Source organism: Argiope bruennichi, chromosome X1 (genome assembly GCF_947563725.1).
Source record: "Argiope bruennichi chromosome X1, qqArgBrue1.1, whole genome shotgun sequence".
In the NCBI taxonomy this organism is placed as follows: domain Eukaryota; kingdom Metazoa; phylum Arthropoda; class Arachnida; order Araneae; family Araneidae; genus Argiope; species Argiope bruennichi.
This window is the reverse complement of record NC_079162.1, coordinates 77,252,890-77,265,203: the sequence shown is the minus strand read 5'-3', so window position 1 is coordinate 77,265,203 and position 12,314 is coordinate 77,252,890. Positions and strand designations below refer to the sequence as shown.

At 30.4% G+C, this 12,314-nt stretch overlaps 1 protein-coding gene and 1 long non-coding RNA gene across 4 annotated transcripts in view; one reads left to right on the top strand and one right to left on the bottom strand.

Annotated features, from left to right (window-relative positions):
- Positions 1-5,027, bottom strand: part of LOC129958037 (uncharacterized) — a 39,703-nt gene extending 34,676 nt beyond the window's left edge. The window contains exon 1 of one of the 2 annotated variants that reach the window (XR_008783107.1): positions 4,706-5,027. This is a non-coding gene — a long non-coding RNA (uncharacterized LOC129958037). The remainder of the gene's footprint in view (positions 1-4,705) is intronic. The other variant, XR_008783106.1, reaches the window with a different exon arrangement.
- LOC129958036 (cytokine-like nuclear factor N-PAC) overlaps positions 1-12,314 on the top strand; it is a 29,836-nt gene that overhangs the window by 13,264 nt on the left and 4,258 nt on the right. The window contains exons 1-2 of one of the 2 annotated variants that reach the window (XM_056070190.1): positions 526-653; positions 9,233-9,297. The gene's annotated coding sequence lies outside the window, so the exon portion shown is untranslated. Of the gene's footprint in view, positions 1-525; positions 654-9,232; positions 9,298-12,314 lie in introns of those variants that run through there. The other variant, XM_056070189.1, reaches the window with a different exon arrangement.

Below are 12,314 nucleotides of genomic sequence, written 5' to 3'. Positions count from 1 at the left end.
CCATTAATGAGCTAGGCTTCCCCACGTTTGATGAACGATAGCCACAACGTACCTGCGTTAGAAATCGCAACAGTTTCAAAAACTTAAAATTAATCATAATTGAAAACTGCTCTCAGAAACTAGCAGCCACGTGCTCCCAAAAAATCAATACCAATTCTAAACATGGCCGCCCCAGGAACTAGCAGCCACGTGCGTCCAAAAAATCAATACCAATTCTAAACATGGCCGCCCTAAGAACTAGCAGCCACGTGCGTCCAAAAAATCAATACCAATTCTAAACATGGCCGCTCCAGAAGTTCCGGGTATCCAGGGATTTGGCAGCTGCAGAAATAGGAGAACCCCCCGCACAAAGCTGCAAAGATGGGCCCCTCTCATTTACCGAGACCCCTTCCCCTCTGGGTTCTTCATCGTGAAGGCCGTGCTTTCTCCCGTGTCGAAGTATAGCGTGCTGCCATCTCACAACCACCTGGATTACTAATACTTTCTCGTTTCGACCAGTGTCATTTTTGCTCCTTCCACCGGCGTACTAAAACCTACTTTTGACAGATCTTGCGAACTTGTTTACAGTTCGCGGGCTTCGGTGCATTACTGTTTGGTTTTCTGATAAATTCGAGAGGACTTTTCCTCGGATTCCCTCAACTACAGCGGCCGAGGTAAGAGTCAGTTTTGTCACTTCTGCTCAGTCTGATTGTGAAACCTTTAAGATGAATCCCAAAGCCTTTTTTTAGTGAGGTGGAATATAAATTTATCATCGACAAATTCAATTACATCACTAATTTTTTTAAGCTCAATAATGGAAAATAGGTTTTGATTTTCAAGCTCATATCAGCATATAAAATCTGAACTCAAGTTTGATAATTTATGAACGATATCATTTCCTTTTTTATTCGTTTGTTCCTTAAGATATAAAAGAATACAGCCTTAATTTTTCTATTGATTGGTGACTTTTTATATTAATTATTATCTTTTTGCTTTAGTCTTTTCCAATTTCAATTCATGATAATGTTTATAACTGTTTTCTGAGAGCTACGATAGACCTCTTCAAATTCAGGAAATAATTTTAACTTCAATTTGAGCCCTTTTTGGAGGACCTCCCCCCCCCAAAAAAAATAACCTAACCTTATCTTTAAAGTATTTGAATAAAATTATACTATAATATGTACTAAACTGTGGTCAATAAAATTTACTCTCAAAAGATATAACATGCTTAATTTCAAGGGGTTGAAATTCTATATTTCCTTTGCTAAAACATAACATTTATTAACTTTCATTACATTAAAAAAAATAGAATGGTATTCTATTAATTAAAGTGCTTAAAAATTGGTTCCGAATTAACAACTTCAACACCTATGCAGAATTACATTAACTTAATAATGCTTGAGCATATGGGATTGAGTTCATGTGACATGAGGGCTGGCTTTTTGAGTTAGTCAGCAAAGATTTATCAAATATCCATAGATAAAGTTAATTCATTTCTTAGTTCAGATATAATCCCAATAAAAATTAACTGAATCTATCGTTACGATACAATATACTTTTGTAAAAAATGAGACCAACTCATGGACTTCTAAAAACGGCAGTTGTAACATATGAACAGAAAACTGCGAGTGATGATGAATTTCTTGCACGAAGAATTGTCTTCACTTTTCCAAACGTGCAATTTTTTCAAATTAATGTTTCTATCTAGATTAAAGCAACGTGCGTCTCTCCAAATAACATTTTTCAGAAAAAAAAAAAGTTTTGATTTTGCATTGCAATAAAAACGATGCTTTTCTTGCTGAGTATTCCAGTAAGTCTCTGAAATGGTTTAAATGTTCAGTTCCCCAAGTTTCTCTTCCCTTCTGTATAAAGACGATAGTACAACTGCCGAACAGTGAAAGTGAACAACGTTGTTATTATTATCAAATTTTTTTGAAGCCATAATGATTTGATGATGTACTAGTTGCATTCAGAAATAAACGCTTTCTTCCACATTTGTGGCCAGTCCTTCGAAATTTAAAACTAAGCATATCCCTACAAATTTTCTAGATAGAAATGTGAAATTTTGTATAGATGAAAATAAGAATAAATATGTACTAATTCACACTTGAAATTATGATGGATATATAAAAATTTAATTTTTGCAATTATTGTACAATTGCCTATCTTATTTAAAGAGATTTTGTAATTCGAAGTATATTTAAAAAAAAAAAAAAATTGTTCTTAAGTGCAACCCCGTAATGCTTTTTTAGAAGAAAAGAAAATAGTGACTTCAGAAACCATGCTTACATAGTTGTGAAATTAGTTTTTATTTTAAGGTCTAATATTTACATATTTAGCATTATAATTTCAATTTTGATTACGATAAAAGGTCCAATCTATATAAATCTATACTTTTGGCAAGAAATTCAGGGGCGAAAGAAGCAAAAGAGCGAATAAAATATAAAGTAATATATTTTATTTTTAGTTTTCTTTCGTGCATAGATTTAAGACAAATTGAAAATTAGTAATAAATCATTGGCAGCGCTTTTAAGAAAATAGGCAGAAATTTGCTACTACATTACCTGCGAATAAAATTTAAGCTCTGATACTGTATTTGAGAATTAAGCATTTTAATGTATCACGTTTAAATGTGGCATTTAAATGTCGTTTGCGGTACATTGGATTATGTATAGTTATATGTGACAGTAAAATAAGCTAGAAAATGAAGTAATATATTTCAGATTTGAAGGAATTTTAGTAATTATCAACATTTTCTTATTGAAAATGTTTTTTCTCCCGAGAATTAACCAGCAGCCGTTTTTAAAATTAATATGATTCCTATCATTTATTTTAGCCAAAGCGCTTATTATTTTGCAAAAAATCAACTTATTTGAACAGCTGTAATGTAAAAAATACATTAGCTCATTTCAAATATCAGCTTGTGGAATGTATATACATAAAAGCATACATACATATAGAAATAACTATTGATATCCATTTAAATTTGAATTTAAAGCCCTTTCTATGTAATTTTTTTTTCATTTTGTTAAATAAAATTAAACCGTAAGAGATAATGATAAAATCCTCATAAAACTAAAAATTATAATTCATTTTATTAGATTAAATTTGTATTATGCATATCAGAATTATAATTTTTATAAATGTCTTCCTTGTGGAAAAATTATAAAAACGTGTTCCTTTTTAATAAATACATTTTTAAAGCAAATTCTCACACTTTGTATTTATTATTTTCAACACTCGTATGAAACGTGGCAAGGGTCATCAGCATTTTTCTCACGGAAATTTCGTTTCGTTTCGTTATCAGAGACAAGGAGTATCATTCTCACTCTCATAGCGAGTAAGTATGGTTTCCCTCCTTAGACATTTTATCGGATCCGAAAATTAGCCACCAAACTAAATAATGATGACATATGAATGACGAAGATTTTGCCATAAAAATATAAGGAAATAAAACAATCATATTACGACCTTATTTTAGCTATTTGCATACCAAATTATATTTATAAGCTTATGAAAACATTATTTTTTTTATTAGATTTATTAAAGATTTGATTTATTAAATTGATAATAAAAATAATTAACATTTTCATGTATTCCTAAAGTTTTTTCCTCCACCAACTTGTACAATGTATTAAATTGCTATAGGTAATAAATTAGTATTTTGTTGCAAAATATTTGTTTCATGAATCTGCAAAACAACTTTGCAATAAGACACGCTTTATATTCGCCCCGGCCCCGATAATGGTTACGTTATAAATCAAGTCTGGGAAAAAAGCTGGGTAATCTGCCTGATTCAACAGTTACTTTTGATCATTTTGTTATTCAACTTTTTACTATTGTTAACTGTTTTTTTTATCAATTATTTTCAAGAAAGGATTATTTTTTTTATATCGAATAATCAAACAGATTACCACTCAATGAAAATGTTTTATTTTTTTATTTTTAAATAGATAATTTCCATTTACTTTATAATATCCTTGTAACTGAGTATGGGCCATGGAACTGGTCGACTTTTAAATGCTGAAAATTATGAAATTGATCAAAATTTTAAGCAAATTGGAAACATTTATATTTATTATTAATATTGCGTTGTATGTTACCTACTATTATAATTAATGGCTAAATGATACTTTACGTACTTTAAAAGGCTAAAGAAATTAAATTGTTACATTGAATTGATTTCACGGGCTTAATCTTTTTTTTTCACTGAATCAATCGAAAGGCTTTAAATATATATCTTAGTTACCAACACATATAATGAGATTCCTTTAAAAGTATTTTTCATACAATGAACAACTACATAAAGTTTTTCATACTATGCATAACATTCAAAATCCAGTGGGTGGTTAATTCATGTCCAAACTCTGAGTAGCGAGTACTATTAATCTTTGTACCCGTGCTTTATACTGGCATCGAATTATCGCTTCCGAGTCATAAGCTAAATTAAATCATTCAAAGGAGCTATAATTTGTTGCAAAATATAAGATTAATCCACAACATCAAGGTTTCGGTGGATTCTTAATTAAATCAGTACAACGACACGTTCTCTAAAGGGAAGGTGTCTTCTAATTAGATAATAATGATAATTAAAAAACCGTTAAGAGGTTAATTGCAAAATTGAAAAAGACCGATCACATCTTTTGTCATTCAAAAAGTTAATAAAATGTATATTATTTCAATTACACCAAAAATGCTTTAATTGCAATGAGCATTATGTACTTACAATAGTAGTAGCCACTCATGAACATCATTTCAGAATGTCTGTTCATTAAAACGTCTACACAAAAATAAGAGTCTGTAATAATTAAGCAAAAATGATTTTTCTATGAAGCGCTGTATCTTCTCATCATTTTCTTTTAGTTTGGATTAAAACTCAACGGAGAAGGAAATAATAGCATCACCTACTTCTGGAGATTTCATTTTTCACTAGCTGACTTCTTTCATTTCCGACATTGCTTGAAACAAGTAATCACTAAAATCGGGGAAAAAAATTATTTACACTCGGCCAGTTATAAAACGGTCAATAGGCAGTGCATGCTCAGAAAGGGACTGATTTATATTTGCCACAATTTCAAAAGATAGATTCATTCAGATAGGCATTCCATGCTTGGCTATAAATTGCCTTTTTATCATACCTGAATTTTTCTTTTTCACTGTATCTCCTATTAAAATGATGGATATTTACACACAAAAAAGGCATGATAAAGAAAGGTCATCATGCCAAATCTGGAAAACTATGAAAAAAAAAAAATGTCAAATAAAATGAAAAAAAAAAGAAAAAAAAAACTAGCATCAGAAAGAACAAAGAGTAAAAAAATGTCTACGATAAGTGATAAACTTTTTCCATGAAAAAAACAAATAAATAAATAATAATAAAAAAAAACATGCCAAATTCTACAAACACATGCGCAGTGAAAGAAAAATACAATACTTTTTATGCTTGCGCTGCCTCCTGGTCGTCTTATAATTGGCCGAGTGTAAAGCCGGCATTAAGGAAGAACATGTAAAATGTTTAAATAAGAACCTCCGAAACGTACAATCATGTTCTTAAAATAAAAGATTTGTAAATACGTTCAAAATAGTCAAGGTTGGGAAAAATAAGAGTTGGTAGCATAATATTGTCTTTTATTTTCTAATGTCTTTGAATCTTTTATTGAGAGTTTGAACCCAGCCTGAAACACATAATTTTTTGATTTTTTTTAATCCACTGACCTTATTTCTGATTACAAATTTCAAAATTTTGAAGCAAGTATTGATCATTGGTTTGAGAAATGAGTGCGCAAGAAATTCTCTCACTTTCTAAATGAAGTTAACCTGTAGTATTTTAGCCTCCTCCGATACATGCCTTTCAGAGTAAATTTCCTGGATGAAAATATGGCAAGGAGCTTGCTCAGACGTTTTCAAACAATTTCCATCAGTACAGTATCAGCTAAGAAGTGGATTTACATACCTCATCACTTTTTTCGATTTTAGCGTATATTCCTATTTGAATAGAAACTACAAATTATTATTCTAACCCAACAAGATGCAGTTTACAATGATTTGATTCCCATGGGCCGTGAAAGCTCAGCATAGCGGGAAATCTGTTCATGAGCTATCGTTATTTTTATCCAACTATAATCAAAGATGATTAAAAAAACCCAGAACCTTAATTCAAAAACAACTTTAAAACACCGAATCCCATCAAGGCCATATCCAAGTGTCAAACGTCAATATGTTAAAAGACCGTAAGTTTTTTTTTTTTTTAATTTCTCACTTTTGAAAAGTAAATTTATTTGATACCATCAAATGTTTTTGCATTTATAAGCGACACTTTTTTTTTTTTTAATTTTCAAACTTTGAAATATAATTTTCATGGTAGGAAAATAATGTAGGCAAAAAATTTGGTTTAGGTCTAGTTTCATGGCAAGAAGCTGCCAAGTTGCACCAAGGACTCTATGCAAATCTTTTAATTACTTGAGAGAGAAATGGAAATCGAACAGATTTGGATGTTTGCGATGTCGTTTTTCCAAGCCTCAATGGCAAGATTCGAAAAAGCTAAGATCATAATTAGGAAATGATAACTTTAAAATTATGAAAACGGAATTCACTTCTTTATATGTAAAGAGATATCTAGAAACTCACTGAAAATAATTTCATGCTTCAGTAAATTAGCATCTTGTCGTTATAAAATAATATTTTGAGCAATTGTAGAACAGTGTGTTTTTTTATAGGCAGAAGTACATAATATTTTGAAATAATTTTAAGGAACACGTGCCACAAGAATTGAAGTGAATTGTCTAATATCTTTTTTAGATTAAGCAAAAATAATGGATCTTGGTGATATTTACTAAATCACGCATTCTTTTAAGTTTGGACATTATTTTTTTAAAAACATCCAGATATTATGGAGAAAGTAAAAGAACGCCGTGGGAAAGGTTTTTTTTATATCTGGCGCATTGAAAATTTCGATTATTGTTGGCACAAAACAGGAGAGCAGCATGAAAGTCCTTTATTCTACACTAGCTTGAAAAATAAGATTTTTTGTAATTTATCAGATGGCGGGAATTTACCTTTGTGGAGTGAAAATAGAAGTTCTTTCTTGCTGCAGATCATTCCACACTTTATCTGGCAAAACTGTTAAATTGTAGATAAATATTTCTCTGAAAAAAATGAGGGCCCATGTCCCAAATTTCTTCCTCATCTGACTCTTAGTACATAAAATTAAAATGCTTATTGTAGCAATGTAAATATGTTAAAAAGCAAACTATGAAATGTCAATAGTCATACCAATGAAAAACCTGTTAACAATGTGTCTGAAATATGCCACAAAATTCCATTAACATTAAAGAAATATTTGCTTAAATATGCTAATGAGGTATGTTTATAATAATTCACTGGCTTTTCCTAATGCTTGCTGTCTTACTTACCGAGCAAGAAATAACTTTCCCACTTTGGAAGGCTCTAGAATGCATTACATTAGTCCAAATGATATAAAATTTGAGCTACGGATTATTCAAATGATGCGCCTAACATTTATTAAACAAAAAATTTAACATGAAAATGCCAATAAGTGGCAATGTTAATACACCTTAAAATATTTAATATACTTTATAAATGTTAAATAATACAAAAAAATGTAGCATTAAAACTACTCAATATGTCCTCTATGTTCAACCATGTGCTCTACTCACAGAACTAAATTTGCGTTATCTGACTGGAATAAGTCTGTTAGAATTTCAAGAGCATGGTGCTAAATTTTGTCCATTAGATCTAGCACAGATGCTGGTCTTTCCAGACTAGCATCTTTTGGTCCACCATGGTCTTTTAGGAAACTTCACAACCAGAAGTCGCACGGGGTGAAATCCAGCGAACAAGGAAGCCATGTTATTAGAAAATGAGGACTAATCACTCGCGAATCTGTGAAATGCAGTTATAACAATTGTTTTACCTGATTATGCGAAGATGTGTATTATCCTACATAAAAATAATGTAATAATAATAAAGAATAAAAAAACATCCTTTTATTTTCTTTGTCTTGTTTTTGTATATAAAAATTATAGTTATTACATGGCCATTTGTGTCTTTTTTTTAACAGATAAATCAGGAAGTAAAATGAATTGCTACGTTTTAAACATTATGAATTGCTATTAACTTTTTTTTTGTTCAATCTTGTTTTATTTATATTATATGCAGTAATATTTCTGTTAATCCAATCACAATTATTTGCTTAAATTTTTTTGATTTTTTCCTATTTGCTATCTTTATGTTTTATCAAACTTTTCAGTGATACAATAATGGGAAAATCTCTTAAAGCTTTGGAACTAAACAAGAGCTTCATAATGTATTCTTTTAAAATAAAAATGAACAAAATACTACATTCTTAATAAGGGAACTAATAGGGATATTTATTAAAATTTTTAATATTGTATATTTGTAGTTTCTACTGCCTAATTGTATTATCAGGTTCATGAGATTGTAGTTCTTCATGGATTATTTTTAGTTTTGTCATTTGCTAGAATATTATCAAACCTTTCTTGTTGAATTTCCTTTCTAGAATATTTTTCATTTGTCTTTTGCATCTGAATTTATTTGATTCGTGACATCATAAACTGAATTTTAATTTTTTAGAGTCATATCTTGGAATAAGAAATACTTCATTCAGACATTCTTCCGTTTCTTTCTTTCTTTTTTTTCCCCTCATAGCAAAAATAGTAAAATATTTAATTTCTGCCACAATAATGGCAAGCTAATTTTTGTTTTAAAGGATCTGTATTGCTTTGAAAATGGCAGTAGTAAGAGTAGCTGAAGTGTTCAGAGTGCCAATTGAAGGCAAGTTTTAAAAATTACTTAATTTGCCTTTTTCTGTTGTTTTGGAGTTCTTGAATTTCAGACTTTACTGACAGCATATTTTAACTATTGATCTATGAAAGTATTTGATTATTTGGGCTATAATTGAATTTTATAAGTTTAAATTCAAATTATTCAAATTAAATAGTTTTCAGTATATATGTGTTGTTGCCCCATGTCACTGCAAGTATATAAAACTGAATTCATCCATGCTGTATTCTGTCACAATTTCTATAAATTCAGGCATTTTGTAAAATTGAAATGCCTAGTAAATATTTTACTTTAACTGAATTTATAGTCTCCAATAAATCTTTAAAAAGAATAAACTTTTTAAAAATATATCATCTTTAATATTTGCTTTGTTAATAGTTTTTAATAAATACTGAAAACTTCAATATACTCAATAAGTTTCTCTTTTCAGGGAAGCTTATCGCCTTGAAAAGAAACTTGGAAGAAATAGAAGATATAGACTGATATTTACAAAAGGTACGCTGATTTTTCACTTGGTATACTTGTTTTTATTTTCATATAAGTTTTAACTTATATGAAGCATTTCCTTTTTAAAATTTAGACTGTCCCTCTAGTGAAAGAAAAGGGGTGATTCGTGATTTTGCAAATGTATAATCTACATATGCAATTAAAATTGTAATTAGTAGATATGGAATGCATCTGAATTTTTTTATGTAAATTGTTCGATTTTATTTAATAGAATTTTAAATTTTATTCCAAAAGGAATAAGTATAATTTATAGGAGGGCTAATTTCAAATTCAGGGCTTCTTGTTCGCATTGACTCTCATGAACAGGCCCGCCATCTGGGGAGTGCGGCGGCTGCTATGCATCCGGGTCCCGCAACTGAGGGGGGCCCCACCGTGATTAAGAATTAAAATAGTGTTCTGAACAATAATAGCGTTTACACATACTGAAAGTATACAAGTTTGCATCCACGTGGCTATCTGAGCTTCGACTGACGCCGTTATTAGGGAATGATAGCAGTGATACCTATAAAGGGAGGGGGGGGGGAGAAGTTGATTTATGAATAAAGAAATCCCCTCCAGGCATCTTAAGACAGAGCGGCGCGACTTCTGGGCGCTAGCAGCGGAAAGAAGTCGAGTCTGAGGCTGGGTTTAAATGGACTTGTAAATCATCAGCTATATACTTTTTTCTGCATCTGTTGTAATATTTTTTATGCGTGCATCTATTATATTTGTTTATATTAAGTTGCTCAAACAAAAAGTAAAACGAAGATAAATTAAACGATCAACTCCTAGCAATGCACATAGCATTTCTGCTTCACCGGCCTTGACCGGAATGAAAATAATTAAGGAAGAAGTTTAAATGTAGCAGTCGGCGGATTTGGATATATACGAACTTCAAAGAATATATTATAGTCTTGTGCAAGTGTGCAAAATATTGTTAATATAAGGTAAATAGATTTACAACCACTTACCAGGTAATAGCTTATAGTATAGCATATAATAATTTGATAATTAATTCTATAAACTGCTGTTATATATAACCATGTCCACGCCAAGGAAATATCCCTCTGGATGTCAAAAAAGAAAATTATCAGAAAAGAAAAAAGAAGAAAAGCTAAACTTCAAGAAGTCGCAAGTAGATCTGTTTTCTTGGTTGCGAAGTAATTCTGGCAAGGAAATTGCTTCAACTTCAGGAATTACAATTCAAACTTCAACTGGGGAAGAAAGTACGGCGCCAAGTACACCGTCTAGCAATGAAAATGTTGAAATTTGTTAAAGAATCGTGTGTTTATACAAATGTGACCGAATTAGAAAATAATGACGAAAATGACAATAGCAAATATGATCAAGAGAGTATAAATGATCTGGGTTTATGGCCAAGTATTATAACTGATAAATTTAAAATGTTTTGCGTTAAAATCGGACCTGTGCAACACAAAGGAGTTTTTGCTGAAAATGCAAATGGTAGGCCATTTTTCACTACAATATAATACTTTTTAAAAAATGCCAAATTATGAAACTCAACTTAAGCTGGTTAATTTATTCAAAGACGCAAGACTCCCTATTTTGGTTTTGTTGTATACTGTTTTCCAAAAGAAGAGGAAATGACCAAACTACTCAATGTAGAGGTGGCTATAATAATTGGAGAAAGCTGTCAAATGTAATCCAAGATCATGAACGCTGTAGTTGTCATATTAATTCGTTTATTGCTTGGAAAGAATTATTAAAACGACTATATTTATGTTCGACTATTCATAAAATAAATCAAGTTAATATAAGTAAGGAAACGGCACGACTCAAATTACTATTTCAAAGAATTGGAGACGTGATTCTATTTTTAGCTTGTAATAGTCTTCCACTTCGAGGAATCCACGAAATAATAGGTAAGTCTAATAATGGAAATTTTTTAAGTTTAATCAAATTATTAAGTGAATACAATCCTGCGCTAATGGATCATATAAACAAAATAATAAATTCTAAAAATGGGATTGTGCATCATTTAGCACATAGGTCACAAGAACAAATTATTTCTGCGTTAGGAAATGAAGTCCTTAACAAAATTAAACACGATATAAAACAGCCATGTATTATAGTATTCAAATGAATTGTACTCCTGATATTTCCCATAAGGAACAAACTTCAATCATTATTAGATATGTAAATTTTAAAGAGAAAAAGTTAACTATTAATTAGTCATTTATAGGGTTTATTGAAGTAACTGATCTGACTGGTGAAGGATTAGCAAAAACTCTATTGGAAAAATTAAGCGAACTTGATTTAGATATTATGAATTGTAGAGGTCAAGCATATGACAACGGTAGCAACATGAAAGGGAAATATAAAGGTGTAGAGTCTAGAATACTTTCTCTAAACCCGCATGCAATTTATGTGCCTTACCTATCACACTCCTTTAATTTATTAATTTATGATGCCGCTTCCAGCAGTATATATTGTAAAAAAATTTAGGATATTGCAAAGGTTATATTGCTTATTTTCTGCGTCTACAAAAAGATGGGAAATTCTACAAAAGCATTTAAACTTTACTCTTAAACCATTATATGACATTCGTTGGGTAGCCAAAATAGATTCGGTTAAAGTTGTGTATATACAGTTTGAACAAACTTGTAATGCCCTGGAAGAATTTATTGATGTAAGTAATGATAATACAGCGGTATCTGAAGCTAAATCTTATTAGATGTAATACAAGAAATGCCATTTATTTTGTGTTTAATAGTATGATTTGCAGTATTGTCCAAAATTAACATTATCAATAAACTATTTCAAACAAAAACAGTTGTTCTTCACTCGGCTTTCAATTTAGTCAATAAAATTAAAACTGAAATCCAAAATTTAATACATATTTAGACGAAGCAGAAGTGTTAGCACATAATTTGAAAATTTCAGAACATTTTCCTGTAAAACGAATTCGAAAAAGAAAAAGATTATATTCCGAATTAGCAGAAGACGAAGTTATAAAAAACCCGGTAGAGGAATTCAAGTGTTAATTTTTTAACACTGTAATTGAT